Here is a 26,468-nt window from a genome sequence, read left to right on the forward strand (position 1 = left end):
AGCCCGTTGGGCACAGGAAAGGCTTACCTTCCTGTCCTTGGGGCGATGCACTGGCCAGGGCCGGACCCGCAGCGCGCCGGGTGTCTCGCGCCGCTTCCGGGGTACACGGCTGCCTGGCGCGGCGGCCAACCTGCGGCCCCGCCGAATCAAGGCGTCCTGGGACATCAGCGCCTGCCCACACAAGGCAAAACAAGAGCACCGTTGAGTAAAGGACCGCGGCTGTAGGCTGACCGGTCGGCGCCAACTCTCCGTGGGTCCCCAGGTCCCTAGCTGTCTTACACTCTCCTCTGCGGCCCTCCGAGGGGTCGTCAAGATCAGGGGCTCGGGTGCCCGAGGCACGCCATGCCATCGGTGTGGGACCCCCACTGGAGAAAGGAAGGGTCCCAGGGCTTCTTAGCCCCATGGCCGGGTACCTCTGCAGAGCTGCCTTCGTGTGGTGCATGTATGTTAGTAAGGACTACACCTTCCTCTCCCCTACACTAGCTGTGACGTTCAAACGTTCTGGATCTCAGTCACCGACGTCGTGGCGGGAAAGAGTTTTCACTCATTTTGTTCAGCTATTCCAAGGAATGTTTGCTGGCGAGTCATCATCGATCCAAGCATATCATCTCTGTGTCTAATGCAGGACACGGCAGGCTTGGCTGGCGCAAGCAGCCCGGGGCAGGCCGTTGTGTTGCAAGGCCAACTGGCAAGCCGGGAGCGGCTCCCACCCGCACCCCAAGGTCAACGCAAGCGCGTTGGGCACAGGGAGGCTTACCTTCCTCTCCTCGGGGGCGATGCACTGCCCAGGACCGGATCCACAGCAGGCCTGGCGTCTTGGGCCGCTTCGAGGTTACACGGCTCCCTGGGGCTGGCACCACCGAATCAAGGCGTCCTGGGACATCAGCGCCTGGGGTCAGAAGGCACAACAAAAGCGCCGTTGAGTAAAGCACCGAGGCTGTAGGCTGACCGGTCGGCGCCAACCCTCCGTGGGTCCCAGGTCCCTAGCTGTCTAACACTCTCCTCTGGGGCCCCCCGGGGGGGTCGTCAAGATCGTGGGCACGCGGGCCGAGGCACACCGTGCCATCGGTGTGTGACCCTCCACTCGAGGAGGGGTGGGTGCCAGGACTTCTTAGCCCCATGGCCGGGTACCTGTGCAGAGCTGCCTTCGGGTGGCGCATGGATGTCAGGAAGGACTACACCTTCCTCTCCCCTACACTAGCTGTGTCATGCAAAAGTGCTGGACCTCAGTCACCGATGCGTGAGACGGGAATGAGTTTTCACTCATTTTGTTCAGCTTTTCCAAGGAATGTTTTTTTTGGGGAATCATCATCGATCCGAGCACATCCTCTGGGTGCCAAGCAGGACACGGCAAGCTTGGCTGGCGCGGGCGGCACTGGGCAGGCCATCGTCTTGCTACGCCAAGTGGCAAGCCGTGAGCGGCTCCCACCCGCACCCCAAGGTCAACGCAAGCGCGTTGGGCACAGGGAGGCTTACCTTCCTCTCCTTGGGGCGATGCACTGGCCAGGGCCGGACCCGCAGCAGGCCGGGCAACTCGCGCCGCTTCAACCTTACACTGCTCCCTGGGCCCCGCGGCCAACCTGTGGCCCCAGAGACTTAAGGTGCCCGGAGACATCAGCGCCTGGGAGCCAAGACAAAACAAGAGCCCCGTTGAGTAAAGGACCAAGGCCACAGGCCGACCCGTCACGCCAACGCGCCGCAGGCCCCACATCCGTAACTCTCTTCGACTTTCCTGTCCAACCCTCAAGGGGTTCGTCACATCCATGAGCACGGACGCTCCTGGTGCACCAAGCCGTTCGTGGGGCCCTGTGTGTGGGGGTATGCGTGTGCCTTTGTGACTGCGTGTGCATGTGTGCGTGGGTGCGTGCGTGAGAGAGTGCCTGCATGCGTGTGCGTGGGTGTGTGTGTGGGTACGCGCGCGTTTGCCCTCGCACCTCTGTGGGTGGGTGCGGGTGGACCTATGCGCTGGTGTGGAGCCAGTCCTCTGTAATCTCACGGGGCCACCTGCTCTCGGGCCAGGGCCTCGAAATCGCTGCCCGCCACCTACAGACATCCATCCCTTGTCTGTCACTCGAACCCTGTCTTCTTCCACCAGCTCTGGGCCCCCAACAGGACCCAACAGGCCTGGCACTAACCTGCTACTCCTCCAACCCACCGGCGCTGAAACTGCCTGTCCCTACAACTTCCCTTGGCGACAGAGGACGCTGAGCTGCCTGCTGTCTGCAATCTCCTGGGAGCCCCAAAACACAAGGCCTTGCCTGATATTAGTACAGAGCCTGTCCACAGCCACCCAACCCTCAGCATCGATGGCTGTTGGCCTGCTAGCCTAGACCGAGCCAGCCCAAGGCCTGCTGCCCACTCTGCCTATCCTGACCGCGAGGCAAAGAGGCTACAAGGCTGGGGTCGCCTGCCACAGTGCCAGTCTTGGGGCAAGGACCGTGCTGCACTGAGAACTAGGACACAAGCCCGGGGCCGGCCGCTGGACTCCTCTGCCTCAATCCCGCACCCCTCCACGGCCTCCACGGAAGGCGGAGGTTCCCAACGGGACAGAGGGCTGGCCGCCACTACAAGGCACTCCCCGCACAGCGGTCCCGAAACCAGGCCTAACCTCAGCAGGCAGGCTCTTTCTGGCCCTGCACTCTGGCCTCAAGCCACTCCTTGGCCTCGCAGCAGCCTAGTCCCGGTCTGACTGCCCACCAGGGCCTGGCAGGAAGCTCTGACCCACACCCGATGACACCAACTCCAACTGGAGCCGGAACACAGGCTCCTCTTCCTGCTACCCACTACCACGAAACTCTGGGCAACCGCAGTGCTGGCACACCAAACACTGGGAGTCCCCGGGCCACCAGCGTCCAGCCTGGGGACGTGGGCTAGCCCACACCACAGGCACAGACCTTGAGCAACAAGAACTCGAGACCACACTTCTGGTCATGGCACGCCCCCGGGGGCACCATTTGCCAAGAGCTCTCTTGGAAAACACCTAGACTCCTCCACCTCTTCCTCCCCGGGGACAGCCCACTGGCCGCCCGCCACAGCTCAGCAGGCCAAAGGCCAGGGATACCCTTGGTGGGCATGGGCTGCCTCTGAGCCCCAGCCAAACAAACCGGCCCCTTGGGCGTCTACACAACCCAGAGCAGCCAAAGCAGGGCAAGGTCGGAGTGCCGGGGAGGCGGTGTGGAGCCAGCGCGCCTGGCAGGTGGGAAGAATGTGCGTGACTGCCAGTCGGGCGGGCCCCACTCCCTACACGGCCTGAGGAAAGCCGAGTGCTGGACCTCAGTCACCGATGAGAAGGATGGTTATAGAGTTCTCACTCATTTTGTTCAGCTTCCAAGGAATGTTATTTGGGGGAGTCATCATCGATCCAGGCACACACATTCTCTGTGCGCGAAGCACGACATGGCAAGCTTGGCCGGCGCAGGCGGCGCCGGGCAGGCCATTGTCTTGCAACGCCAAGTGGCAAGCCGTGAGCGGCTCCCACCCGCACCAAGGTCAACGCAAGCCCGTTGGGCACAGGAAAGGCTTACCTTCCTGTCCTTGGGGCGATGCACTGGCCAGGGCCGGACCCGCAGCGCGCCGGGTGTCTCGCGCCGCTTCCGGGGTACACGGCTGCCTGGCGCGGCGGCCAACCTGCGGCCCCGCCGAATCAAGGCGTCCTGGGACATCAGCGCCTGCCCACACAAGGCAAAACAAGAGCACCGTTGAGTAAAGGACCGCGGCTGTAGGCTGACCGGTCGGCGCCAACTCTCCGTGGGTCCCCAGGTCCCTAGCTGTCTAACACTCTCCTCTGCGGCCCTCCGAGGGGTCGTCAAGATCAGGGGCTCGGGTGCCCGAGGCACGCCATGCCATCGGTGTGGGACCCCCACTGGAGAAAGGAAGGGTCCCAGGGCTTCTTAGCCCCATGGCCGGGTACCTCTGCAGAGCTGCCTTCGTGTGGTGCATGTATGTTAGTAAGGACTACACCTTCCTCTCCCCTACACTAGCTGTGACGTTCAAACGTTCTGGATCTCAGTCACCGACGTCGTGGCGGGAAAGAGTTTTCACTCATTTTGTTCAGCTATTCCAAGGAATGTTTGCTGGCGAGTCATCATCGATCCAAGCATATCATCTCTGTGTCTAATGCAGGACACGGCAGGCTTGGCTGGCGCAAGCAGCCCGGGGCAGGCCGTTGTGTTGCAAGGCCAACTGGCAAGCCGGGAGCGGCTCCCACCCGCACCCCAAGGTCAACGCAAGCGCGTTGGGCACAGGGAGGCTTACCTTCCTCTCCTCGGGGGCGATGCACTGCCCAGGACCGGATCCACAGCAGGCCTGGCGTCTTGGGCCGCTTCGAGGTTACACGGCTCCCTGGGGCTGGCACCACCGAATCAAGGCGTCCTGGGACATCAGCGCCTGGGGTCAGAAGGCACAACAAAAGCGCCGTTGAGTAAAGCACCGAGGCTGTAGGCTGACCGGTCGGCGCCAACCCTCCGTGGGTCCCAGGTCCCTAGCTGTCTAACACTCTCCTCTGGGGCCCCCCGGGGGGGTCGTCAAGATCGTGGGCACGGGGGCCGAGGCACACCGTGCCATCGGTGTGTGACCCTCCACTCGAGGAGGGGTGGGTGCCAGGACTTCTTAGCCCCATGGCCGGGTACCTGTGCAGAGCTGCCTTCGGGTGGCGCATGGATGTCAGGAAGGACTACACCTTCCTCTCCCCTACACTAGCTGTGTCATGCAAAAGTGCTGGACCTCAGTCACCGATGCGTGAGACGGGAATGAGTTTTCACTCATTTTGTTCAGCTTTTCCAAGGAATGTTTTTTTTGGGGAATCATCATCGATCCGAGCACATCCTCTGGGTGCCAAGCAGGACACGGCAAGCTTGGCTGGCGCGGGCGGCACTGGGCAGGCCATCGTCTTGCTACGCCAAGTGGCAAGCCGTGAGCGGCTCCCACCCGCACCCCAAGGTCAACGCAAGCGCGTTGGGCACAGGGAGGCTTACCTTCCTCTCCTTGGGGCGATGCACTGGCCAGGGCCGGACCCGCAGCAGGCCGGGCAACTCGCGCCGCTTCAACCTTACACTGCTCCCTGGGCCCCGCGGCCAACCTGTGGCCCCAGAGACTTAAGGTGCCCGGAGACATCAGCGCCTGGGAGCCAAGACAAAACAAGAGCCCCGTTGAGTAAAGGACCAAGGCCACAGGCCGACCCGTCACGCCAACGCGCCGCAGGCCCCACATCCGTAACTCTCTTCGACTTTCCTGTCCAACCCTCAAGGGGTTCGTCACATCCATGAGCACGGACGCTCCTGGTGCACCAAGCCGTTCGTGGGGCCCTGTGTGGGGGGGTATGCGTGTGCCTTTGTGACTGCGTGTGCATGTGTGCGTGGGTGCGTGCGTGAGAGAGTGCCTGCATGCGTGTGCGTGGGTGTGTGTGTGGGTACGCGCGCGTTTGCCCTCGCACCTCTGTGGGTGGGTGCGGGTGGACCTATGCGCTGGTGTGGAGCCAGTCCTCTGTAATCTCACGGGGCCACCTGCTCTCGGGCCAGGGCCTCGAAATCGCTGCCCGCCACCTACAGACATCCATCCCTTGTCTGTCACTCGAACCCTGTCTTCTTCCACCAGCTCTGGGCCCCCAACAGGACCCAACAGGCCTGGCACTAACCTGCTACTCCTCCAACCCACCGGCGCTGAAACTGCCTGTCCCTACAACTTCCCTTGGCGACAGAGGACGCTGAGCTGCCTGCTGTCTGCAATCTCCTGGGAGCCCCAAAACACAAGGCCTTGCCTGATATTAGTACAGAGCCTGTCCACAGCCACCCAACCCTCAGCATCGATGGCTGTTGGCCTGCTAGCCTAGACTGAGCCAGCCCAAGGCCTGCTGCCCACTCTGCCTATCCTGACCGCGAGGCAAAGAGGCTACAAGGCTGGGGTCGCCTGCCACAGTGCCAGTCTTGGGGCAAGGACCGTGCTGCACTGAGAACTAGGACACAAGCCCGGGGCCGGCCGCTGGACTCCTCTGCCTCAATCCCGCACCCCTCCACGGCCTCCACGGAAGGCGGAGGTTCCCAACGGGACAGAGGGCTGGCCGCCACTACAAGGCACTCCCCGCACAGCGGTCCCGAAACCAGGCCTAACCTCAGCAGGCAGGCTCTTTCTGGCCCTGCACTCTGGCCTCAAGCCACTCCTTGGCCTCGCAGCAGCCTAGTCCCGGTCTGACTGCCCACCAGGGCCTGGCAGGAAGCTCTGACCCACACCCGATGACACCAACTCCAACTGGAGCCGGAACACAGGCTCCTCTTCCTGCTACCCACTACCACGAAACTCTGGGCAACCGCAGTGCTGGCACACCAAACACTGGGAGTCCCCGGGCCACCAGCGTCCAGCCTGGGGACGTGGGCTAGCCCACACCACAGGCACAGACCTTGAGCAACAAGAACTCGAGACCACACTTCTGGTCATGGCACGCCCCCGGGGGCACCATTTGCCAAGAGCTCTCTTGGAAAACACCTAGACTCCTCCACCTCTTCCTCCCCGGGGACAGCCCACTGGCCGCCCGCCACAGCTCAGCAGGCCAAAGGCCAGGGATACCCTTGGTGGGCATGGGCTGCCTCTGAGCCCCAGCCAAACAAACCGGCCCCTTGGGCGTCTACACAACCCAGAGCAGCCAAAGCAGGGCAAGGTCGGAGTGCCGGGGAGGCGGTGTGGAGCCAGCGCGCCTGGCAGGTGGGAAGAATGTGCGTGACTGCCAGTCGGGCGGGCCCCACTCCCTACACGGCCTGAGGAAAGCCGAGTGCTGGACCTCAGTCACCGATGAGAAGGACGGTTATAGAGTTCTCACTCATTTTGTTCAGCTTCCAAGGAATGTTATTTGGGGGAGTCATCATCGATCCAGGCACACACATTCTCTGTGCGCGAAGCACGACATGGCAAGCTTGGCCGGCGCAGGCGGCGCCGGGCAGGCCATTGTCTTGCAACGCCAAGTGGCAAGCCGTGAGCGGCTCCCACCCGCACCAAGGTCAACGCAAGCCCGTTGGGCACAGGAAAGGCTTACCTTCCTGTCCTTGGGGCGATGCACTGGCCAGGGCCGGACCCGCAGCGCGCCGGGTGTCTCGCGCCGCTTCCGGGGTACACGGCTGCCTGGCGCGGCGGCCAACCTGCGGCCCCGCCGAATCAAGGCGTCCTGGGACATCAGCGCCTGCCCACACAAGGCAAAACAAGAGCACCGTTGAGTAAAGGACCGCGGCTGTAGGCTGACCGGTCGGCGCCAACTCTCCGTGGGTCCCCAGGTCCCTAGCTGTCTAACACTCTCCTCTGCGGCCCTCCGAGGGGTCGTCAAGATCAGGGGCTCGGGTGCCCGAGGCACGCCATGCCATCGGTGTGGGACCCCCACTGGAGAAAGGAAGGGTCCCAGGGCTTCTTAGCCCCATGGCCGGGTACCTCTGCAGAGCTGCCTTCGTGTGGTGCATGTATGTTAGTAAGGACTACACCTTCCTCTCCCCTACACTAGCTGTGACGTTCAAACGTTCTGGATCTCAGTCACCGACGTCGTGGCGGGAAAGAGTTTTCACTCATTTTGTTCAGCTATTCCAAGGAATGTTTGCTGGCGAGTCATCATCGATCCAAGCATATCATCTCTGTGTCTAATGCAGGACACGGCAGGCTTGGCTGGCGCAAGCAGCCCGGGGCAGGCCGTTGTGTTGCAAGGCCAACTGGCAAGCCGGGAGCGGCTCCCACCCGCACCCCAAGGTCAACGCAAGCGCGTTGGGCACAGGGAGGCTTACCTTCCTCTCCTCGGGGGCGATGCACTGCCCAGGACCGGATCCACAGCAGGCCTGGCGTCTTGGGCCGCTTCGAGGTTACACGGCTCCCTGGGGCTGGCACCACCGAATCAAGGCGTCCTGGGACATCAGCGCCTGGGGTCAGAAGGCACAACAAAAGCGCCGTTGAGTAAAGCACCGAGGCTGTAGGCTGACCGGTCGGCGCCAACCCTCCGTGGGTCCCAGGTCCCTAGCTGTCTAACACTCTCCTCTGGGGCCCCCCGGGGGGGTCGTCAAGATCGTGGGCACGGGGGCCGAGGCACACCGTGCCATCGGTGTGTGACCCTCCACTCGAGGAGGGGTGGGTGCCAGGACTTCTTAGCCCCATGGCCGGGTACCTGTGCAGAGCTGCCTTCGGGTGGCGCATGGATGTCAGGAAGGACTACACCTTCCTCTCCCCTACACTAGCTGTGTCATGCAAAAGTGCTGGACCTCAGTCACCGATGCGTGAGACGGGAATGAGTTTTCACTCATTTTGTTCAGCTTTTCCAAGGAATGTTTTTTTTGGGGAATCATCATCGATCCGAGCACATCCTCTGGGTGCCAAGCAGGACACGGCAAGCTTGGCTGGCGCGGGCGGCACTGGGCAGGCCATCGTCTTGCTACGCCAAGTGGCAAGCCGTGAGCGGCTCCCACCCGCACCCCAAGGTCAACGCAAGCGCTTTGGGCACAGGGAGGCTTACCTTCCTCTCCTTGGGGCGATGCACTGGCCAGGGCCGGACCCGCAGCAGGCCGGGCAACTCGCGCCGCTTCAACCTTACACTGCTCCCTGGGCCCCGCGGCCAACCTGTGGCCCCAGAGACTTAAGGTGCCCGGAGACATCAGCGCCTGGGAGCCAAGACAAAACAAGAGCCCCGTTGAGTAAAGGACCAAGGCCACAGGCCGACCCGTCACGCCAACGCGCCGCAGGCCCCACATCCGTAACTCTCTTCGACTTTCCTGTCCAACCCTCAAGGGGTTCGTCACATCCATGAGCACGGACGCTCCTGGTGCACCAAGCCGTTCGTGGGGCCCTGTGTGTGGGGGTATGCGTGTGCCTTTGTGACTGCGTGTGCATGTGTGCGTGGGTGCGTGCGTGAGAGAGTGCCTGCATGCGTGTGCGTGGGTGTGTGTGTGGGTACGCGCGCGTTTGCCCTCGCACCTCTGTGGGTGGGTGCGGGTGGACCTATGCGCTGGTGTGGAGCCAGTCCTCTGTAATCTCACGGGGCCACCTGCTCTCGGGCCAGGGCCTCGAAATCGCTGCCCGCCACCTACAGACATCCATCCCTTGTCTGTCACTCGAACCCTGTCTTCTTCCACCAGCTCTGGGCCCCCAACAGGACCCAACAGGCCTGGCACTAACCTGCTACTCCTCCAACCCACCGGCGCTGAAACTGCCTGTCCCTACAACTTCCCTTGGCGACAGAGGACGCTGAGCTGCCTGCTGTCTGCAATCTCCTGGGAGCCCCAAAACACAAGGCCTTGCCTGATATTAGTACAGAGCCTGTCCACAGCCACCCAACCCTCAGCATCGATGGCTGTTGGCCTGCTAGCCTAGACTGAGCCAGCCCAAGGCCTGCTGCCCACTCTGCCTATCCTGACCGCGAGGCAAAGAGGCTACAAGGCTGGGGTCGCCTGCCACAGTGCCAGTCTTGGGGCAAGGACCGTGCTGCACTGAGAACTAGGACACAAGCCCGGGGCCGGCCGCTGGACTCCTCTGCCTCAATCCCGCACCCCTCCACGGCCTCCACGGAAGGCGGAGGTTCCCAACGGGACAGAGGGCTGGCCGCCACTACAAGGCACTCCCCGCACAGCGGTCCCGAAACCAGGCCTAACCTCAGCAGGCAGGCTCTTTCTGGCCCTGCACTCTGGCCTCAAGCCACTCCTTGGCCTCGCAGCAGCCTAGTCCCGGTCTGACTGCCCACCAGGGCATGGCAGGAAGCTCTGACCCACACCCAATGACACCAACTCCAACTGGAGCCCGAACACAGGCTCCTCTTCCTGCTACCCACTACCACGAAACTCTGGGCAACCGCAGTGCTGGCACACCAAACACTGGGAGTCCCCGGGCCACCAGCGTCCAGCCTGGGGACGTGGGCTAGCCCACACCACAGGCACAGACCTTGAGCAACAAGAACTCGAGACCACACTTCTGGTCATGGCACGCCCCCGGGGGCGCCATTTGCCAAGAGCTCTCTTGGAAAACACCTAGACTCCTCCACCTCTTCCTCCCCGGGGACAGCCCACTGGCCGCCCGCCACAGCTCAGCAGGCCAAAGGCCAGGGATACCCTTGGTGGGCATGGGCTGCCTCTGAGCCCCAGCCAAACAAACCGGCCCCTTGGGCGTCTACACAACCCAGAGCAGCCAAAGCAGGGCAAGGTCGGAGTGCCGGGGAGGCGGTGTGGAGCCAGCGCGCCTGGCAGGTGGGAAGAATGTGCGTGACTGCCAGTCGGGCGGGCCCCACTCCCTACACGGCCTGAGGAAAGCCGAGTGCTGGACCTCAGTCACCGATGAGAAGGACGGTTATAGAGTTCTCACTCATTTTGTTCAGCTTCCAAGGAATGTTATTTGGGGGAGTCATCATCGATCCAGGCACACACATTCTCTGTGCGCGAAGCACGACATGGCAAGCTTGGCCGGCGCAGGCGGCGCCGGGCAGGCCATTGTCTTGCAACGCCAAGTGGCAAGCCGTGAGCGGCTCCCACCCGCACCAAGGTCAACGCAAGCCCGTTGGGCACAGGAAAGGCTTACCTTCCTGTCCTTGGGGCGATGCACTGGCCAGGGCCGGACCCGCAGCGCGCCGGGTGTCTCGCGCCGCTTCCGGGGTACACGGCTGCCTGGCGCGGCGGCCAACCTGCGGCCCCGCCGAATCAAGGCGTCCTGGGACATCAGCGCCTGCCCACACAAGGCAAAACAAGAGCACCGTTGAGTAAAGGACCGCGGCTGTAGGCTGACCGGTCGGCGCCAACTCTCCGTGGGTCCCCAGGTCCCTAGCTGTCTAACACTCTCCTCTGCGGCCCTCCGAGGGGTCGTCAAGATCAGGGGCTCGGGTGCCCGAGGCACGCCATGCCATCGGTGTGGGACCCCCACTGGAGAAAGGAAGGGTCCCAGGGCTTCTTAGCCCCATGGCCGGGTACCTCTGCAGAGCTGCCTTCGTGTGGTGCATGTATGTTAGTAAGGACTACACCTTCCTCTCCCCTACACTAGCTGTGACGTTCAAACGTTCTGGATCTCAGTCACCGACGTCGTGGCGGGAAAGAGTTTTCACTCATTTTGTTCAGCTATTCCAAGGAATGTTTGCTGGCGAGTCATCATCGATCCAAGCATATCATCTCTGTGTCTAATGCAGGACACGGCAGGCTTGGCTGGCGCAAGCAGCCCGGGGCAGGCCGTTGTGTTGCAAGGCCAACTGGCAAGCCGGGAGCGGCTCCCACCCGCACCCCAAGGTCAACGCAAGCGCGTTGGGCACAGGGAGGCTTACCTTCCTCTCCTCGGGGGCGATGCACTGCCCAGGACCGGATCCACAGCAGGCCTGGCGTCTTGGGCCGCTTCGAGGTTACACGGCTCCCTGGGGCTGGCACCACCGAATCAAGGCGTCCTGGGACATCAGCGCCTGGGGTCAGAAGGCACAACAAAAGCGCCGTTGAGTAAAGCACCGAGGCTGTAGGCTGACCGGTCGGCGCCAACCCTCCGTGGGTCCCAGGTCCCTAGCTGTCTAACACTCTCCTCTGGGGCCCCCCGGGGGGGTCGTCAAGATCGTGGGCACGGGGGCCGAGGCACACCGTGCCATCGGTGTGTGACCCTCCACTCGAGGAGGGGTGGGTGCCAGGACTTCTTAGCCCCATGGCCGGGTACCTGTGCAGAGCTGCCTTCGGGTGGCGCATGGATGTCAGGAAGGACTACACCTTCCTCTCCCCTACACTAGCTGTGTCATGCAAAAGTGCTGGACCTCAGTCACCGATGCGTGAGACGGGAATGAGTTTTCACTCATTTTGTTCAGCTTTTCCAAGGAATGTTTTTTTTGGGGAATCATCATCGATCCGAGCACATCCTCTGGGTGCCAAGCAGGACACGGCAAGCTTGGCTGGCGCGGGCGGCACTGGGCAGGCCATCGTCTTGCTACGCCAAGTGGCAAGCCGTGAGCGGCTCCCACCCGCACCCCAAGGTCAACGCAAGCGCGTTGGGCACAGGGAGGCTTACCTTCCTCTCCTTGGGGCGATGCACTGGCCAGGGCCGGACCCGCAGCAGGCCGGGCAACTCGCGCCGCTTCAACCTTACACTGCTCCCTGGGCCCCGCGGCCAACCTGTGGCCCCAGAGACTTAAGGTGCCCGGAGACATCAGCGCCTGGGAGCCAAGACAAAACAAGAGCCCCGTTGAGTAAAGGACCAAGGCCACAGGCCGACCCGTCACGCCAACGCGCCGCAGGCCCCACATCCGTAACTCTCTTCGACTTTCCTGTCCAACCCTCAAGGGGTTCGTCACATCCATGAGCACGGACGCTCCTGGTGCACCAAGCCGTTCGTGGGGCCCTGTGTGTGGGGGTATGCGTGTGCCTTTGTGACTGCGTGTGCATGTGTGCGTGGGTGCGTGCGTGAGAGAGTGCCTGCATGCGTGTGCGTGGGTGTGTGTGTGGGTACGCGCGCGTTTGCCCTCGCACCTCTGTGGGTGGGTGCGGGTGGACCTATGCGCTGGTGTGGAGCCAGTCCTCTGTAATCTCACGGGGCCACCTGCTCTCGGGCCAGGGCCTCGAAATCGCTGCCCGCCACCTACAGACATCCATCCCTTGTCTGTCACTCGAACCCTGTCTTCTTCCACCAGCTCTGGGCCCCCAACAGGACCCAACAGGCCTGGCACTAACCTGCTACTCCTCCAACCCACCGGCGCTGAAACTGCCTGTCCCTACAACTTCCCTTGGCGACAGAGGACGCTGAGCTGCCTGCTGTCTGCAATCTCCTGGGAGCCCCAAAACACAAGGCCTTGCCTGATATTAGTACAGAGCCTGTCCACAGCCACCCAACCCTCAGCATCGATGGCTGTTGGCCTGCTAGCCTAGACTGAGCCAGCCCAAGGCCTGCTGCCCACTCTGCCTATCCTGACCGCGAGGCAAAGAGGCTACAAGGCTGGGGTCGCCTGCCACAGTGCCAGTCTTGGGGCAAGGACCGTGCTGCACTGAGAACTAGGACACAAGCCCGGGGCCGGCCGCTGGACTCCTCTGCCTCAATCCCGCACCCCTCCACGGCCTCCACGGAAGGCGGAGGTTCCCAACGGGACAGAGGGCTGGCCGCCACTACAAGGCACTCCCCGCACAGCGGTCCCGAAACCAGGCCTAACCTCAGCAGGCAGGCTCTTTCTGGCCCTGCACTCTGGCCTCAAGCCACTCCTTGGCCTCGCAGCAGCCTAGTCCCGGTCTGACTGCCCACCAGGGCCTGGCAGGAAGCTCTGACCCACACCCGATGACACCAACTCCAACTGGAGCCGGAACACAGGCTCCTCTTCCTGCTACCCACTACCACGAAACTCTGGGCAACCGCAGTGCTGGCACACCAAACACTGGGAGTCCCCGGGCCACCAGCGTCCAGCCTGGGGACGTGGGCTAGCCCACACCACAGGCACAGACCTTGAGCAACAAGAACTCGAGACCACACTTCTGGTCATGGCACGCCCCCGGGGGCACCATTTGCCAAGAGCTCTCTTGGAAAACACCTAGACTCCTCCACCTCTTCCTCCCCGGGGACAGCCCACTGGCCGCCCGCCACAGCTCAGCAGGCCAAAGGCCAGGGATACCCTTGGTGGGCATGGGCTGCCTCTGAGCCCCAGCCAAACAAACCGGCCCCTTGGGCGTCTACACAACCCAGAGCAGCCAAAGCAGGGCAAGGTCGGAGTGCCGGGGAGGCGGTGTGGAGCCAGCGCGCCTGGCAGGTGGGAAGAATGTGCGTGACTGCCAGTCGGGCGGGCCCCACTCCCTACACGGCCTGAGGAAAGCCGAGTGCTGGACCTCAGTCACCGATGAGAAGGACGGTTATAGAGTTCTCACTCATTTTGTTCAGCTTCCAAGGAATGTTATTTGGGGGAGTCATCATCGATCCAGGCACACACATGCTCTGTGCGCGAAGCACGACATGGCAAGCTTGGCCGGCGCAGGCGGCGCCGGGCAGGCCATTGTCTTGCAACGCCAAGTGGCAAGCCGTGAGCGGCTCCCACCCGCACCAAGGTCAACGCAAGCCCGTTGGGCACAGGAAAGGCTTACCTTCCTGTCCTTGGGGCGATGCACTGGCCAGGGCCGGACCCGCAGCGCGCCGGGTGTCTCGCGCCGCTTCCGGGGTACACGGCTGCCTGGCGCGGCGGCCAACCTGCGGCCCCGCCGAATCAAGGCGTCCTGGGACATCAGCGCCTGCCCACACAAGGCAAAACAAGAGCACCGTTGAGTAAAGGACCGCGGCTGTAGGCTGACCGGTCGGCGCCAACTCTCCGTGGGTCCCCAGGTCCCTAGCTGTCTAACACTCTCCTCTGCGGCCCTCCGAGGGGTCGTCAAGATCAGGGGCTCGGGTGCCCGAGGCACGCCATGCCATCGGTGTGGGACCCCCACTGGAGAAAGGAAGGGTCCCAGGGCTTCTTAGCCCCATGGCCGGGTACCTCTGCAGAGCTGCCTTCGTGTGGTGCATGTATGTTAGTAAGGACTACACCTTCCTCTCCCCTACACTAGCTGTGACGTTCAAACGTTCTGGATCTCAGTCACCGACGTCGTGGCGGGAAAGAGTTTTCACTCATTTTGTTCAGCTATTCCAAGGAATGTTTGCTGGCGAGTCATCATCGATCCAAGCATATCATCTCTGTGTCTAATGCAGGACACGGCAGGCTTGGCTGGCGCAAGCAGCCCGGGGCAGGCCGTTGTGTTGCAAGGCCAACTGGCAAGCCGGGAGCGGCTCCCACCCGCACCCCAAGGTCAACGCAAGCGCGTTGGGCACAGGGAGGCTTACCTTCCTCTCCTCGGGGGCGATGCACTGCCCAGGACCGGATCCACAGCAGGCCTGGCGTCTTGGGCCGCTTCGAGGTTACACGGCTCCCTGGGGCTGGCACCACCGAATCAAGGCGTCCTGGGACATCAGCGCCTGGGGTCAGAAGGCACAACAAAAGCGCCGTTGAGTAAAGCACCGAGGCTGTAGGCTGACCGGTCGGCGCCAACCCTCCGTGGGTCCCAGGTCCCTAGCTGTCTAACACTCTCCTCTGGGGCCCCCCGGGGGGGTCGTCAAGATCGTGGGCACGGGGGCCGAGGCACACCGTGCCATCGGTGTGTGACCCTCCACTCGAGGAGGGGTGGGTGCCAGGACTTCTTAGCCCCATGGCCGGGTACCTGTGCAGAGCTGCCTTCGGGTGGCGCATGGATGTCAGGAAGGACTACACCTTCCTCTCCCCTACACTAGCTGTGTCATGCAAAAGTGCTGGACCTCAGTCACCGATGCGTGAGACGGGAATGAGTTTTCACTCATTTTGTTCAGCTTTTCCAAGGAATGTTTTTTTTGGGGAATCATCATCGATCCGAGCACATCCTCTGGGTGCCAAGCAGGACACGGCAAGCTTGGCTGGCGCGGGCGGCACTGGGCAGGCCATCGTCTTGCTACGCCAAGTGGCAAGCCGTGAGCGGCTCCCACCCGCACCCCAAGGTCAACGCAAGCGCGTTGGGCACAGGGAGGCTTACCTTCCTCTCCTTGGGGCGATGCACTGGCCAGGGCCGGACCCGCAGCAGGCCGGGCAACTCGCGCCGCTTCAACCTTACACTGCTCCCTGGGCCCCGCGGCCAACCTGTGGCCCCAGAGACTTAAGGTGCCCGGAGACATCAGCGCCTGGGAGCCAAGACAAAACAAGAGCCCCGTTGAGTAAAGGACCAAGGCCACAGGCCGACCCGTCACGCCAACGCGCCGCAGGCCCCACATCCGTAACTCTCTTCGACTTTCCTGTCCAACCCTCAAGGGGTTCGTCACATCCATGAGCACGGACGCTCCTGGTGCACCAAGCCGTTCGTGGGGCCCTGTGTGTGGGGGTATGCGTGTGCCTTTGTGACTGCGTGTGCATGTGTGCGTGGGTGCGTGCGTGAGAGAGTGCCTGCATGCGTGTGCGTGGGTGTGTGTGTGGGTACGCGCGCGTTTGCCCTCGCACCTCTGTGGGTGGGTGCGGGTGGACCTATGCGGTGGTGTGGAGCCAGTCCTCTGTAATCTCACAGGGCCACCTGCTCTCGGGCCAGGGCCTCGAAATCGCCGTCCGCCACCTACAGACATCCATCCCTTGTCTGTCACTCGAACCCTGTCTTCTTCCACCAGCTCTGGGCCCCCAACAGGACCCAACAGGCCTGGCACTAACCTGCTACTCCTCCAACCCACCGGCGCTGAAACTGCCTGTCCCTACAACTTCCCTTGGCGACAGAGGACGCTGAGCTGCCTGCTGTCTGCAATCTCTTGGGAGCCCCAAAACACAAGGCCTTGCCTGATATTAGTACAGAGCCTGTCCACAGCCACCCAACCCTCAGCATCGATGGCTGTTGGCCTGCTAGCCTAGACCGAGCCAGCCCAAGGCCTGCTGCCCACTCTGCCTATCCTGACCGCGAGGCAAAGAGGCTACAAGGCTGGGGTCGCCTGCCACAGTGCCAGTCTTGGGGCAAGGACCGTGCTGCACTGAGAACTAGGACACAAGCCCGGGGCCGGCCGCTGGACTCCTCTGCCTCAATCCCGCACCCCTCCACGGCCTCCACGGAAGGCGGAGGTTCCCAACGGGACAGAGGGCTGGCCGCCACTACAAGGCACTCCCCGCACAGCGGTCCCGAAACCAGGCCTAACCTCAGCAGGCAGGCTCTTTCTGGCCCTGCACTCTGGCCTCAAGCCACTCCTTGGCCTCGCAGCAGCCTAGTCCCGGTCTGACTGCCCACCAGGGCATGGCAGGAAGCTCTGACCCACACCCGATGACACCAACTCCAACTGGACAAGGGGCAGAGCACAAACAAGGAGACGAGCTCCCCCACTCCAGCACAACTCCAACTCGCAACTCGGCCCCGGCCACTGCAACCGGACAACCAAACCCGGGCCCCACGCACGCCCCCAGAAGAAACCACGCACCCACTCCTCACCGAGGAGGCTCCACTATCCACCCGAACACAGGCTCCTCTTCCTGCTACCCACTACCACGAAACTCTGGGCAACCGCAGTGCTGGCACACCAAACACTGGGAGTCCCCGGGCCACCAGCGTCCAGCCTGGGGCCGTGGGCTAGCCCACACCACAGGCACAGACCTTGAGCAACAAGAACTCGAGACCACACTTCTGGTCATGGCACGCCCCCGGGGGCGCCATTTGCCAAGAGCTCTCTTGGAAAACACCTAGACTCCTCCACCTCTTCCTCCCCGGGGACAGCCCACTGGCCGCCCACCACAGCTCAGCAGGCCAAAGGCCAGGGATACCCTTGGTGGGCATGGGCTGCCTCTGAGCCCCAGCCAAACAAACCGGCCCCTTGGGCGTCTACACAACCCAGAGCAGCCAAAGCAGGGCAAGGTCGGAGTGCCGGGGAGGCGGTGTGGAGCCAGCGCGCCTGGCAGGTGGGAAGAATGTGCGTGACTGCCAGTCGGGCGGGCCCCACTCCCTACACGGCCTGAGGAAAGCCGAGTGCTGGACCTCAGTCACCGATGAGAAGGACGGTTATAGAGTTCTCACTCATTTTGTTCAGCTTCCAAGGAATGTTATTTGGGGGAGTCATCATCGATCCAGGCACACACATGCTCTGTGCGCGAAGCACGACATGGCAAGCTTGGCCGGCGCAGGCGGCGCCGGGCAGGCCATTCTCTTGCAACGCCAAGTGGCAAGCCGTGAGCGGCTCCCACCCGCACCAAGGTCAACGCAAGCCCGTTGGGCACAGGAAAGGCTTACCTTCCTGTCCTTGGGGCGATGCAGTGGCCAGGGCCGGACCCGCAGCGCGCCGGGTGTCTCGCGCCGCTTCCGGGGTACACGGCTGCCTGGCGCGGCGGCCAACCTGCGGCCCCGCCGAATCAAGGCGTCCTGGGACATCAGCGCCTGCCCACACAAGTCAAAACAAGAGCACCGCTGAGTAAAGGACCGCGGCTGTAGGCTGACCGGTCGGCGCCAACTCTCCGTGGGTCCCCAGGTCCCTAGCTGTCTAACACTCTCCTCTGCGGCCCTCCGAGGGGTCGTCAAGATCAGGGGCTCGGGTGCCCGAGGCACGCCATGCCATCGGTGTGGGACCCCCACTGGAGAAAGGAAGGGTCCCAGGGCTTCTTAGCCCCATGGCCGGGTACCTCTGCAGAGCTGCCTTCGTGTGGTGCATGTATGTTAGTAAGGACTACACCTTCCTCTCCCCTACACTAGCTGTGACGTTCAAACGTTCTGGATCTCAGTCACCGACGTCGTGGCGGGAAAGAGTTTTCACTCATTTTGTTCAGCTATTCCAAGGAATGTTTGCTGGCGAGTCATCATCGATCCAAGCATATCATCTCTGTGTCTAATGCAGGACACGGCAGGCTTGGCTGGCGCAAGCAGCCCGGGGCAGGCCGTTGTGTTGCAAGGCCAACTGGCAAGCCGGGAGCGGCTCCCACCCGCACCCCAAGGTCAACGCAAGCGCGTTGGGCACAGGGAGGCTTACCTTCCTCTCCTCGGGGGCGATGCACTGCCCAGGACCGGATCCACAGCAGGCCTGGCGTCTTGGGCCGCTTCGAGGTTACACGGCTCCCTGGGGCTGGCACCACCGAATCAAGGCGTCCTGGGACATCAGCGCCTGGGGTCAGAAGGCACAACAAAAGCGCCGTTGAGTAAAGCACCGAGGCTGTAGGCTGACCGGTCGGCGCCAACCCTCCGTGGGTCCCAGGTCCCTAGCTGTCTAACACTCTCCTCTGGGGCCCCCCGGGGGGGTCGTCAAGATCGTGGGCACGGGGGCCGAGGCACACCGTGCCATCGGTGTGTGACCCTCCACTCGAGGAGGGGTGGGTGCCAGGACTTCTTAGCCCCATGGCCGGGTACCTGTGCAGAGCTGCCTTCGGGTGGCGCATGGATGTCAGGAAGGACTACACCTTCCTCTCCCCTACACTAGCTGTGTCATGCAAAAGTGCTGGACCTCAGTCACCGATGCGTGAGACGGGAATGAGTTTTCACTCATTTTGTTCAGCTTTTCCAAGGAATGTTTTTTTTGGGGAATCATCATCGATCCGAGCACATCCTCTGGGTGCCAAGCAGGACACGGCAAGCTTGGCTGGCGCGGGCGGCACTGGGCAGGCCATCGTCTTGCTACGCCAAGTGGCAAGCCGTGAGCGGCTCCCACCCGCACCCCAAGGTCAACGCAAGCGCGTTGGGCACAGGGAGGCTTACCTTCCTCTCCTTGGGGCGATGCACTGGCCAGGGCCGGACTCGCAGCAGGCCGGCAACTCGCGCCGCTTCAACCTTACACTGCTCCCTGGGCCCCGCGGCCAACCTGTGGCCCCAGAGACTTAAGGTGCCCGGAGACATCAGCGCCTGGGAGCCAAGACAAAACAAGAGCCCCGTTGAGTAAAGGACCAAGGCCACAGGCCGACCCGTCACGCCAACGCGCCGCAGGCCCCACATCCGTAACTCTCTTCGACTTTCCTGTCCAACCCTCAAGGGGTTCGTCACATCCATGAGCACGGACGCTCCTGGTGCACCAAGCCGTTCGTGGGGCCCTGTGTGTGGGGGTATGCGTGTGCCTTTGTGACTGCGTGTGCATGTGTGCGTGGGTGCGTGCGTGAGAGAGTGCCTGCATGCGTGTGCGTGGGTGTGTGTGTGGGTACGCGCGCGTTTGCCCTCGCACCTCTGTGGGTGGGTGCGGGTGGACCTATGCGCTGGTGTGGAGCCAGTCCTCTGTAATCTCACAGGGCCACCTGCTCTCGGGCCAGGGCCTCGAAATCGCTGCCCGCCACCTACAGACATCCATCCCTTGTCTGTCACTCGAACCCTGTCTTCTTCCACCAGCTCTGGGCCCCCAACAGGACCCAACAGGCCTGGCACTAACCTGCTACTCCTCCAACCCACCGGCGCTGAAACTGCCTGTCCCTACAACTTCCCTTGGCGACAGAGGACGCTGAGCTGCCTGCTGTCTGCAATCTCTTGGGAGCCCCAAAACACAAGGCCTTGCCTGATATTAGTACAGAGCCTGTCCACAGCCACCCAACCCTCAGCATCGATGGCTGTTGGCCTGCTAGCCTAGACCGAGCCAGCCCAAGGCCTGCTGCCCACTCTGCCTATCCTGACCGCGAGGCAAAGAGGCTACAAGGCTGGTATCGCCTGCCACAGTGCCAGTCTTGGGGCAAGGACCGTGCTGCACTGAGAACTAGGACATAAGCGCGGGGCCGGCCGCTGGACTCCTCTGCCTCAATCCCGCACCCCTCCACGGCCTCCACGGAAGGCGGAGGTTCCCAACGGGACAGAGGGCTGGCCGCCACTACAAGGCACTCCCCGCACAGCGGTCCCGAAACCAGGCCTAACCTCAGCAGGCAGGCTCTTTCTGGCCCTGCACTCTGGCCTCAAGCCACTCCTTGGCCTCGCAGCAGCCTAGTCCCGGTCTGACTGCCCACCAGGGCATGGCAGGAAGCTCTGACCCACACCCGATGACACCAACTCCAACTGGAGCCCGAACACAGGCTCCTCTTCCTGCTACCCACTACCACGAAACTCTGGGCAACCGCAGTGCTGGCACACCAAACACTGGGAGTCCCCGGGCCACCAGCGTCCAGCCTGGGGCCGTGGGCTAGCCCACACCACAGGCACAGACCTTGAGCAACAAGAACTCGAGACCACACTTCTGGTCATGGCACGCCCCCGGGGGCGCCATTTGCCAAGAGCTCTCTTGGAAAACACCTAGACTCCTCCACCTCTTCCTCCCCGGGGACAGCCCACTGGCCGCCCGCCACAGCTCAGCAGGCCAAAGGCCAGGGATACCCTTGGTGGGCATGGGCTGCCTCTGAGCCCCAGCCAAACAAACCGGCCCCTTGGGCGTCTACACAACCCAGAGCAGCCAAAGCAGGGCAAGGTCGGAGTGCCGGGGAGGCGGTGTGGAGCCAGCGCGCCTGGCAGGTGGGAAGAATGTGCGTGACTGCCAGTCGGGCGGGCCCCACTCCCTACACGGCCTGAGGAAAGCCGAGTGCTGGACCTCAGTCACCGATGAGAAGGACGGTTATAGAGTTCTCACTCATTTTGTTCAGCTTCCAAGGAATGTTATTTGGGGGAGTCATCATCGATCCAGGCACACACATGCTCTGTGCGCGAAGCACGACATGGCAAGCTTGGCCGGCGCAGGCGGCGCCGGGCAGGCCATTGTCTTGCAACGCCAAGTGGCAAGCCGTGAGCGGCTCCCACCCGCACCAAGGTCAACGCAAGCCCGTTGGGCACAGGAAAGGCTTACCTTCCTGTCCTTGGGGCGATGCACTGGCCAGGGCCGGACCCGCAGCGCGCCGGGTGTCTCGCGCCGCTTCCGGGGTACACGGCTGCCTGGCGCGGCGGCCAACCTGCGGCCCCGCCGAATCAAGGCGTCCTGGGACATCAGCGCCTGCCCACACAAGGCAAAACAAGAGCACCGTTGAGTAAAGGACCGCGGCTGTAGGCTGACCGGTCGGCGCCAACTCTCCGTGGGTCCCCAGGTCCCTAGCTGTCTAACACTCTCCTCTGCGGCCCTCCGAGGGGTCGTCAAGATCAGGGGCTCGGGTGCCTGAGGCACGCCATGCCATCGGTGTGGGACCCCCACTGGAGAAAGGAAGGGTCCCAGGGCTTCTTAGCCCCATGGCCGGGTACCTCTGCAGAGCTGCCTTCGTGTGGTGCATGTATGTTAGTAAGGACTACACCTTCCTCTCCCCTACACTAGCTGTGACGTTCAAACGTTCTGGATCTCAGTCACCGACGTCGTGGCGGGAAAGAGTTTTCACTCATTTTGTTCAGCTATTCCAAGGAATGTTTGCTGGCGAGTCATCATCGATCCAAGCATATCATCTCTGTGTCTAATGCAGGACACGGCAGGCTTGGCTGGCGCAAGCAGCCCGGGGCAGGCCGTTGTGTTGCAAGGCCAACTGGCAAGCCGGGAGCGGCTCCCACCCGCACCCCAAGGTCAACGCAAGCGCGTTGGGCACAGGGAGGCTTACCTTCCTCTCCTCGGGGGCGATGCACTGCCCAGGACCGGATCCACAGCAGGCCTGGCGTCTTGGGCCGCTTCGAGGTTACACGGCTCCCTGGGGCTGGCACCACCGAATCAAGGCGTCCTGGGACATCAGCGCCTGGGGTCAGAAGGCACAACAAAAGCGCCGTTGAGTAAAGCACCGAGGCTGTAGGCTGACCGGTCGGCGCCAACCCTCCGTGGGTCCCAGGTCCCTAGCTGTCTAACACTCTCTTCTGGGGCCCCCCGGGGGGGTCGTCAAGATCGTGGGCACGGGGGCCGAGGCACATCGTGCCAACGGTGTGTGACCCTCCACTCGAGGAGGGGTGGGTGCCAGGACTTCTTAGCCCCATGGCCGGGTACCTGTGCAGAGCTGCCTTCGGGTGGCGCATGGATGTCAGGAAGGACTACACCTTCCTCTCCCCTACACTAGCTGTGTCATGCAAAAGTGCTGGACCTCAGTCACCGATGCGTGAGACGGGAATGAGTTTTCACTCATTTTGTTCAGCTTTTCCAAGGAATGTTTTTTTTGGGGAATCATCATCGATCCGAGCACATCCTCTGGGTGCCAAGCAGGACACGGCAAGCTTGGCTGGCGCGGGCGGCACTGGGCAGGCCATCGTCTTGCTACGCCAAGTGGCAAGCCGTGAGCGGCTCCCACCCGCACCCCAAGGTCAACGCAAGCGCGTTGGGCACAGGGAGGCTTACCTTCCTCTCCTTGGGGCGATGCACTGGCCAGGGCCGGACCCGCAGCAGGCCGGGCAACTCGCGCCGCTTCAACCTTACACTGCTCCCTGGGCCCCGCGGCCAACCTGTGGCCCCAGAGACTTAAGGTGCCCGGAGACATCAGCGCCTGGGAGCCAAGACAAAACAAGAGCCCCGTTGAGTAAAGGACCAAGGCCACAGGCCGACCCGTCACGCCAACGCGCCGCAGGCCCCACATCCGTAACTCTCTTCGACTTTCCTGTCCAACCCTCAAGGGGTTCGTCACATCCATGAGCACGGACGCTCCTGGTGCACCAAGCCGTTCGTGGGGCCCTGTGTGGGGGGGTATGCGTGTGCCTTTGTGACTGCGTGTGCATGTGTGCGTGGGTGCGTGCGTGAGAGAGTGCCTGCATGCGTGTGCGTGGGTGTGTGTGTGGGTACGCGCGCGTTTGCCCTCGCACCTCTGTGGGTGGGTGCGGGTGGACCTATGCGGTGGTGTGGAGCCAGTCCTCTGTAATCTCACAGGGCCACCTGCTCTCGGGCCAGGGCCTCGAAATCGCCGTCCGCCACCTACAGACATCCATCCCTTGTCTGTCACTCGAACCCTGTCTTCTTCCACCAGCTCTGGGCCCCCAACAGGACCCAACAGGCCTGGCACTAACCTGCTACTCCTCCAACCCACCGGCGCTGAAACTGCCTGTCCCTACAACTTCCCTTGGCGACAGAGGACGCTGAGCTGCCTGCTGTCTGCAATCTCCTGGGAGCCCCAAAACACAAGGCCTTGCCTGATATTAGTACAGAGCCTGTCCACAGCCACCCAACCCTCAGCATCGATGGCTGTTGGCCTGCTAGCCTAGACCGAGCCAGCCCAAGGCCTGCTGCCCACTCTGCCTATCCTCACCGCGAGGCAAAGAGGCTACAAGGCTGGGGTCGCCTGCCACAGTGCCAGTCTTGGGGCAAGGACCGTGCTGCACTGAGAACTAGGACACAAGCCCGGGGCCGGCCGCTGGACTCCTCTGCCTCAATCCCGCACCCCTCCACGGCCTCCACGGAAGGCGGAGGTTCCCAACGGGACAGAGGGCTGGCCGCCACTACAAGGCACTCCCCGCACAGCGGTCCCGAAACCAGGCCTAACCTCAGCAGGCAGGCTCTTTCTGGCCCTGCACTCTGGCCTCAAGCCACTCCTTGGCCTCGCAGCAGCCTAGTCCCGGTCTGACTGCCCACCAGGGCATGGCAGGAAGCTCTGACCCACACCCGATGACACCAACTCCAACTGGACAAGGGGCAGAGCACAAACAAGGAGACGAGCTCCCCCACTCCAGCACAACTCCAACTCGCAACTCGGCCCCGGCCACTGCAACCGGACAACCAAACCCGGGCCCCACGCACGCCCCCAGAAGAAACCGCGCACCCACTCCTCACCGAGGAGGCTCCACTATCCACCCGAACACAGGCTCCTCTTCCTGCTACCCACTACCACGAAACTCTGGGCAACCGCAGTGCTGGCACACCAAACACTGGGAGTCCCCGGGCCACCAGCGTCCAGCCTGGGGCCGTGGGCTAGCCCACACCACAGGCACAGACCTTGAGCAACAAGAACTCGAGACCACACTTCTGGTCATGGCACGCCCCCGGGGGCGCCATTTGCCAAGAGCTCTCTTGGAAAACACCTAGACTCCTCCACCTCTTCCTCCCCGGGGACAGCCCACTGGCCGCCCGCCACAGCTCAGCAGGCCAAAGGCCAGGGATACCCTTGGTGGGCATGGGCTGCCTCTGAGCCCCAGCCAAACAAACCGGCCCCTTGGGCGTCTACACAACCCAGAGCAGCCAAAGCAGGGCAAGGTCGGAGTGCCGGGGAGGCGGTGTGGAGCCAGCGCGCCTGGCAGGTGGGAAGAATGTGCGTGACTGCCAGTCGGGCGGGCCCCACTCCCTACACGGCCTGAGGAAAGCCGAGTGCTGGACCTCAGTCACCGATGAGAAGGACGGTTATAGAGTTCTCACTCATTTTGTTCAGCTTCCAAGGAATGTTATTTGGGGGAGTCATCATCGATCCAGGCACACACATGCTCTGTGCGCGAAGCACGACATGGCAAGCTTGGCCGGCGCAGGCGGCGCCGGGCAGGCCATTGTCTTGCAACGCCAAGTGGCAAGCCGTGAGCGGCTCCCACCCGCACCAAGGTCAACGCAAGCCCGTTGGGCACAGGAAAGGCTTACCTTCCTGTCCTTGGGGCGATGCAGTGGCCAGGGCCGGACCCGCAGCGCGCCGGGTGTCTCGCACCGCTTCCGGGGTACACGGCTGCCTGGCGCGGCGGCCAACCTGCGGCCCCGCCGAATCAAGGCGTCCTGGGACATCAGCGCCTGCCCACACAAGGCAAAACAAGAGCACCGTTGAGTAAAGGACCGCGGCTGTAGGCTGACCGGTCGGCGCCAACTCTCCGTGGGTCCCCAGGTCCCTAGCTGTCTAACACTCTCCTCTGCGGCCCTCCGAGGGGTCGTCAAGATCAGGGGCTCGGGTGCCCGAGGCACGCCATGCCATCGGTGTGGGACCCCCACTGGAGAAAGGAAGGGTCCCAGGGCTTCTTAGCCCCATGGCCGGGTACCTCTGCAGAGCTGCCTTCGTGTGGTGCATGTATGTTAGTAAGGACTACACCTTCCTCTCCCCTACACTAGCTGTGACGTTCAAACGTTCTGGATCTCAGTCACCGACGTCGTGGCGGGAAAGAGTTTTCACTCATTTTGTTCAGCTATTCCAAGGAATGTTTGCTGGCGAGTCATCATCGTTCCAAGCATATCATCTCTGTGTCTAATGCAGGACACGGCAGGCTTGGCTGGCGCAAGCAGCCCGGGGCAGGCCGTTGTGTTGCAAGGCCAACTGGCAAGCCGGGAGCGGCTCCCACCCGCACCCCAAGGTCAACGCAAGCGCGTTGGGCACAGGGAGGCTTACCTTCCTCTCCTCGGGGGCGATGCACTGCCCAGGACCGGATCCACAGCAGGCCTGGCGTCTTGGGCCGCTTCGAGGTTACACGGCTCCCTGGGGCTGGCACCACCGAATCAAGGCGTCCTGGGACATCAGCGCCTGGGGTCAGAAGGCACAACAAAAGCGCCGTTGAGTAAAGCACCGAGGCTGTAGGCTGACCGGTCGGCGCCAACCCTCCGTGGGTCCCAGGTCCCTAGCTGTCTAACACTCTCCTCTGGGGCCCCCCGGAGGGGTCGTCAAGATCGTGGGCACGCGGGCCGAGGCACACCGTGCCATCGGTGTGTGACCCTCCACTCGAGGAGGGGTGGGTGCCAGGACTACTTAGCCCCATGGCCGGGTACCTGTGCAGAGCTGCCTTCGGGTGGCGCATGGATGTCAGGAAGGACTACACCTTCCTCTCCCCTACACTAGCTGTGTCATGCAAAAGTGCTGGACCTCAGTCACCGATGCGTGAGACGGGAATGAGTTTTCACTCATTTTGTTCAGCTTTTCCAAGGAATGTTTTTTTTGGGGAATCATCATCGATCCGAGCACATCCTCTGGGTGCCAAGCAGGACACGGCAAGCTTGGCTGGCGCGGGCGGCACTGGGCAGGCCATCGTCTTGCTACGCCAAGTGGCAAGCCGTGAGCGGCTCCCACCCGCACCCCAAGGTCAACGCAAGCGCGTTGGGCACAGGGAGGCTTACCTTCCTCTCCTTGGGGCGATGCACTGGCCAGGGCCGGACCCGCAGCAGGCCGGGCAACTCGCGCCGCTTCAACCTTACACTGCTCCCTGGGCCCCGCGGCCAACCTGTGGCCCCAGAGACTTAAGGTGCCCGGAGACATCAGCGCCTGGGAGCCAAGACAAAACAAGAGCCCCGTTGAGTAAAGGACC

The 26,468-nt window shown here is 62.8% G+C and overlaps 23 non-coding genes across 23 annotated transcripts; all 23 read right to left on the bottom strand.

Moving 5' to 3' along the window:
* Positions 1–503: 503 nt before the first annotated feature.
* Positions 504–597, bottom strand: LOC150044316 (small nucleolar RNA SNORD116). Its single transcript, XR_016533305.1, has one exon. It is a non-coding gene; the product is annotated as a small nucleolar RNA SNORD116 (small nucleolar RNA).
* A 624-nt stretch (positions 598–1,221) lies between these two features.
* Positions 1,222–1,318, bottom strand: LOC150044317 (small nucleolar RNA SNORD116). The gene has a single exon (XR_016533357.1). It is a non-coding gene; the product is annotated as a small nucleolar RNA SNORD116 (small nucleolar RNA).
* A 1,950-nt stretch (positions 1,319–3,268) lies between these two features.
* Positions 3,269–3,363, bottom strand: LOC150044318 (small nucleolar RNA SNORD116). The gene has a single exon (XR_016533276.1). It is a non-coding gene; the product is annotated as a small nucleolar RNA SNORD116 (small nucleolar RNA).
* Positions 3,364–4,000: 637 nt separating this feature from the next.
* LOC150044319 (small nucleolar RNA SNORD116) lies at positions 4,001–4,094 on the bottom strand. Its single transcript, XR_016533306.1, has one exon. It is a non-coding gene; the product is annotated as a small nucleolar RNA SNORD116 (small nucleolar RNA).
* Positions 4,095–4,718: 624 nt separating this feature from the next.
* On the bottom strand, positions 4,719–4,815 carry LOC150044320 (small nucleolar RNA SNORD116). Its single transcript, XR_016533358.1, has one exon. It is a non-coding gene; the product is annotated as a small nucleolar RNA SNORD116 (small nucleolar RNA).
* A 1,950-nt stretch (positions 4,816–6,765) lies between these two features.
* Positions 6,766–6,860, bottom strand: LOC150044321 (small nucleolar RNA SNORD116). The gene has a single exon (XR_016533262.1). It is a non-coding gene; the product is annotated as a small nucleolar RNA SNORD116 (small nucleolar RNA).
* A 637-nt stretch (positions 6,861–7,497) lies between these two features.
* LOC150044322 (small nucleolar RNA SNORD116) lies at positions 7,498–7,591 on the bottom strand. The gene has a single exon (XR_016533307.1). It is a non-coding gene; the product is annotated as a small nucleolar RNA SNORD116 (small nucleolar RNA).
* A 624-nt stretch (positions 7,592–8,215) lies between these two features.
* On the bottom strand, positions 8,216–8,312 carry LOC150044323 (small nucleolar RNA SNORD116). The gene has a single exon (XR_016533360.1). It is a non-coding gene; the product is annotated as a small nucleolar RNA SNORD116 (small nucleolar RNA).
* Positions 8,313–10,262: 1,950 nt separating this feature from the next.
* On the bottom strand, positions 10,263–10,357 carry LOC150044324 (small nucleolar RNA SNORD116). The gene has a single exon (XR_016533263.1). It is a non-coding gene; the product is annotated as a small nucleolar RNA SNORD116 (small nucleolar RNA).
* Positions 10,358–10,994: 637 nt separating this feature from the next.
* Positions 10,995–11,088, bottom strand: LOC150044325 (small nucleolar RNA SNORD116). The gene has a single exon (XR_016533308.1). It is a non-coding gene; the product is annotated as a small nucleolar RNA SNORD116 (small nucleolar RNA).
* A 624-nt stretch (positions 11,089–11,712) lies between these two features.
* LOC150044326 (small nucleolar RNA SNORD116) lies at positions 11,713–11,809 on the bottom strand. The gene has a single exon (XR_016533361.1). It is a non-coding gene; the product is annotated as a small nucleolar RNA SNORD116 (small nucleolar RNA).
* A 1,950-nt stretch (positions 11,810–13,759) lies between these two features.
* Positions 13,760–13,854, bottom strand: LOC150044327 (small nucleolar RNA SNORD116). Its single transcript, XR_016533264.1, has one exon. It is a non-coding gene; the product is annotated as a small nucleolar RNA SNORD116 (small nucleolar RNA).
* A 637-nt stretch (positions 13,855–14,491) lies between these two features.
* LOC150044328 (small nucleolar RNA SNORD116) lies at positions 14,492–14,585 on the bottom strand. The gene has a single exon (XR_016533309.1). It is a non-coding gene; the product is annotated as a small nucleolar RNA SNORD116 (small nucleolar RNA).
* Positions 14,586–15,209: 624 nt separating this feature from the next.
* LOC150044329 (small nucleolar RNA SNORD116) lies at positions 15,210–15,306 on the bottom strand. Its single transcript, XR_016533362.1, has one exon. It is a non-coding gene; the product is annotated as a small nucleolar RNA SNORD116 (small nucleolar RNA).
* A 2,113-nt stretch (positions 15,307–17,419) lies between these two features.
* On the bottom strand, positions 17,420–17,514 carry LOC150044330 (small nucleolar RNA SNORD116). The gene has a single exon (XR_016533265.1). It is a non-coding gene; the product is annotated as a small nucleolar RNA SNORD116 (small nucleolar RNA).
* Positions 17,515–18,151: 637 nt separating this feature from the next.
* Positions 18,152–18,245, bottom strand: LOC150044331 (small nucleolar RNA SNORD116). Its single transcript, XR_016533310.1, has one exon. It is a non-coding gene; the product is annotated as a small nucleolar RNA SNORD116 (small nucleolar RNA).
* A 624-nt stretch (positions 18,246–18,869) lies between these two features.
* Positions 18,870–18,966, bottom strand: LOC150044332 (small nucleolar RNA SNORD116). Its single transcript, XR_016533363.1, has one exon. It is a non-coding gene; the product is annotated as a small nucleolar RNA SNORD116 (small nucleolar RNA).
* A 1,949-nt stretch (positions 18,967–20,915) lies between these two features.
* LOC150044333 (small nucleolar RNA SNORD116) lies at positions 20,916–21,010 on the bottom strand. Its single transcript, XR_016533266.1, has one exon. It is a non-coding gene; the product is annotated as a small nucleolar RNA SNORD116 (small nucleolar RNA).
* A 637-nt stretch (positions 21,011–21,647) lies between these two features.
* On the bottom strand, positions 21,648–21,741 carry LOC150044334 (small nucleolar RNA SNORD116). Its single transcript, XR_016533311.1, has one exon. It is a non-coding gene; the product is annotated as a small nucleolar RNA SNORD116 (small nucleolar RNA).
* A 624-nt stretch (positions 21,742–22,365) lies between these two features.
* On the bottom strand, positions 22,366–22,462 carry LOC150044335 (small nucleolar RNA SNORD116). The gene has a single exon (XR_016533364.1). It is a non-coding gene; the product is annotated as a small nucleolar RNA SNORD116 (small nucleolar RNA).
* A 2,113-nt stretch (positions 22,463–24,575) lies between these two features.
* Positions 24,576–24,670, bottom strand: LOC150044336 (small nucleolar RNA SNORD116). Its single transcript, XR_016533267.1, has one exon. It is a non-coding gene; the product is annotated as a small nucleolar RNA SNORD116 (small nucleolar RNA).
* Positions 24,671–25,307: 637 nt separating this feature from the next.
* Positions 25,308–25,401, bottom strand: LOC150044337 (small nucleolar RNA SNORD116). The gene has a single exon (XR_016533324.1). It is a non-coding gene; the product is annotated as a small nucleolar RNA SNORD116 (small nucleolar RNA).
* A 624-nt stretch (positions 25,402–26,025) lies between these two features.
* On the bottom strand, positions 26,026–26,122 carry LOC150044338 (small nucleolar RNA SNORD116). The gene has a single exon (XR_016533365.1). It is a non-coding gene; the product is annotated as a small nucleolar RNA SNORD116 (small nucleolar RNA).
* Positions 26,123–26,468: the final 346 nt, after the last annotated feature.

Source organism: Megascapheus bottae, chromosome 30 (assembly GCF_031878675.1).
Source record: "Megascapheus bottae isolate mThoBot1 chromosome 30, mThoBot2.hap1, whole genome shotgun sequence".
Taxonomy (NCBI): Eukaryota; Metazoa; Chordata; class Mammalia; order Rodentia; family Geomyidae; genus Megascapheus; species Megascapheus bottae.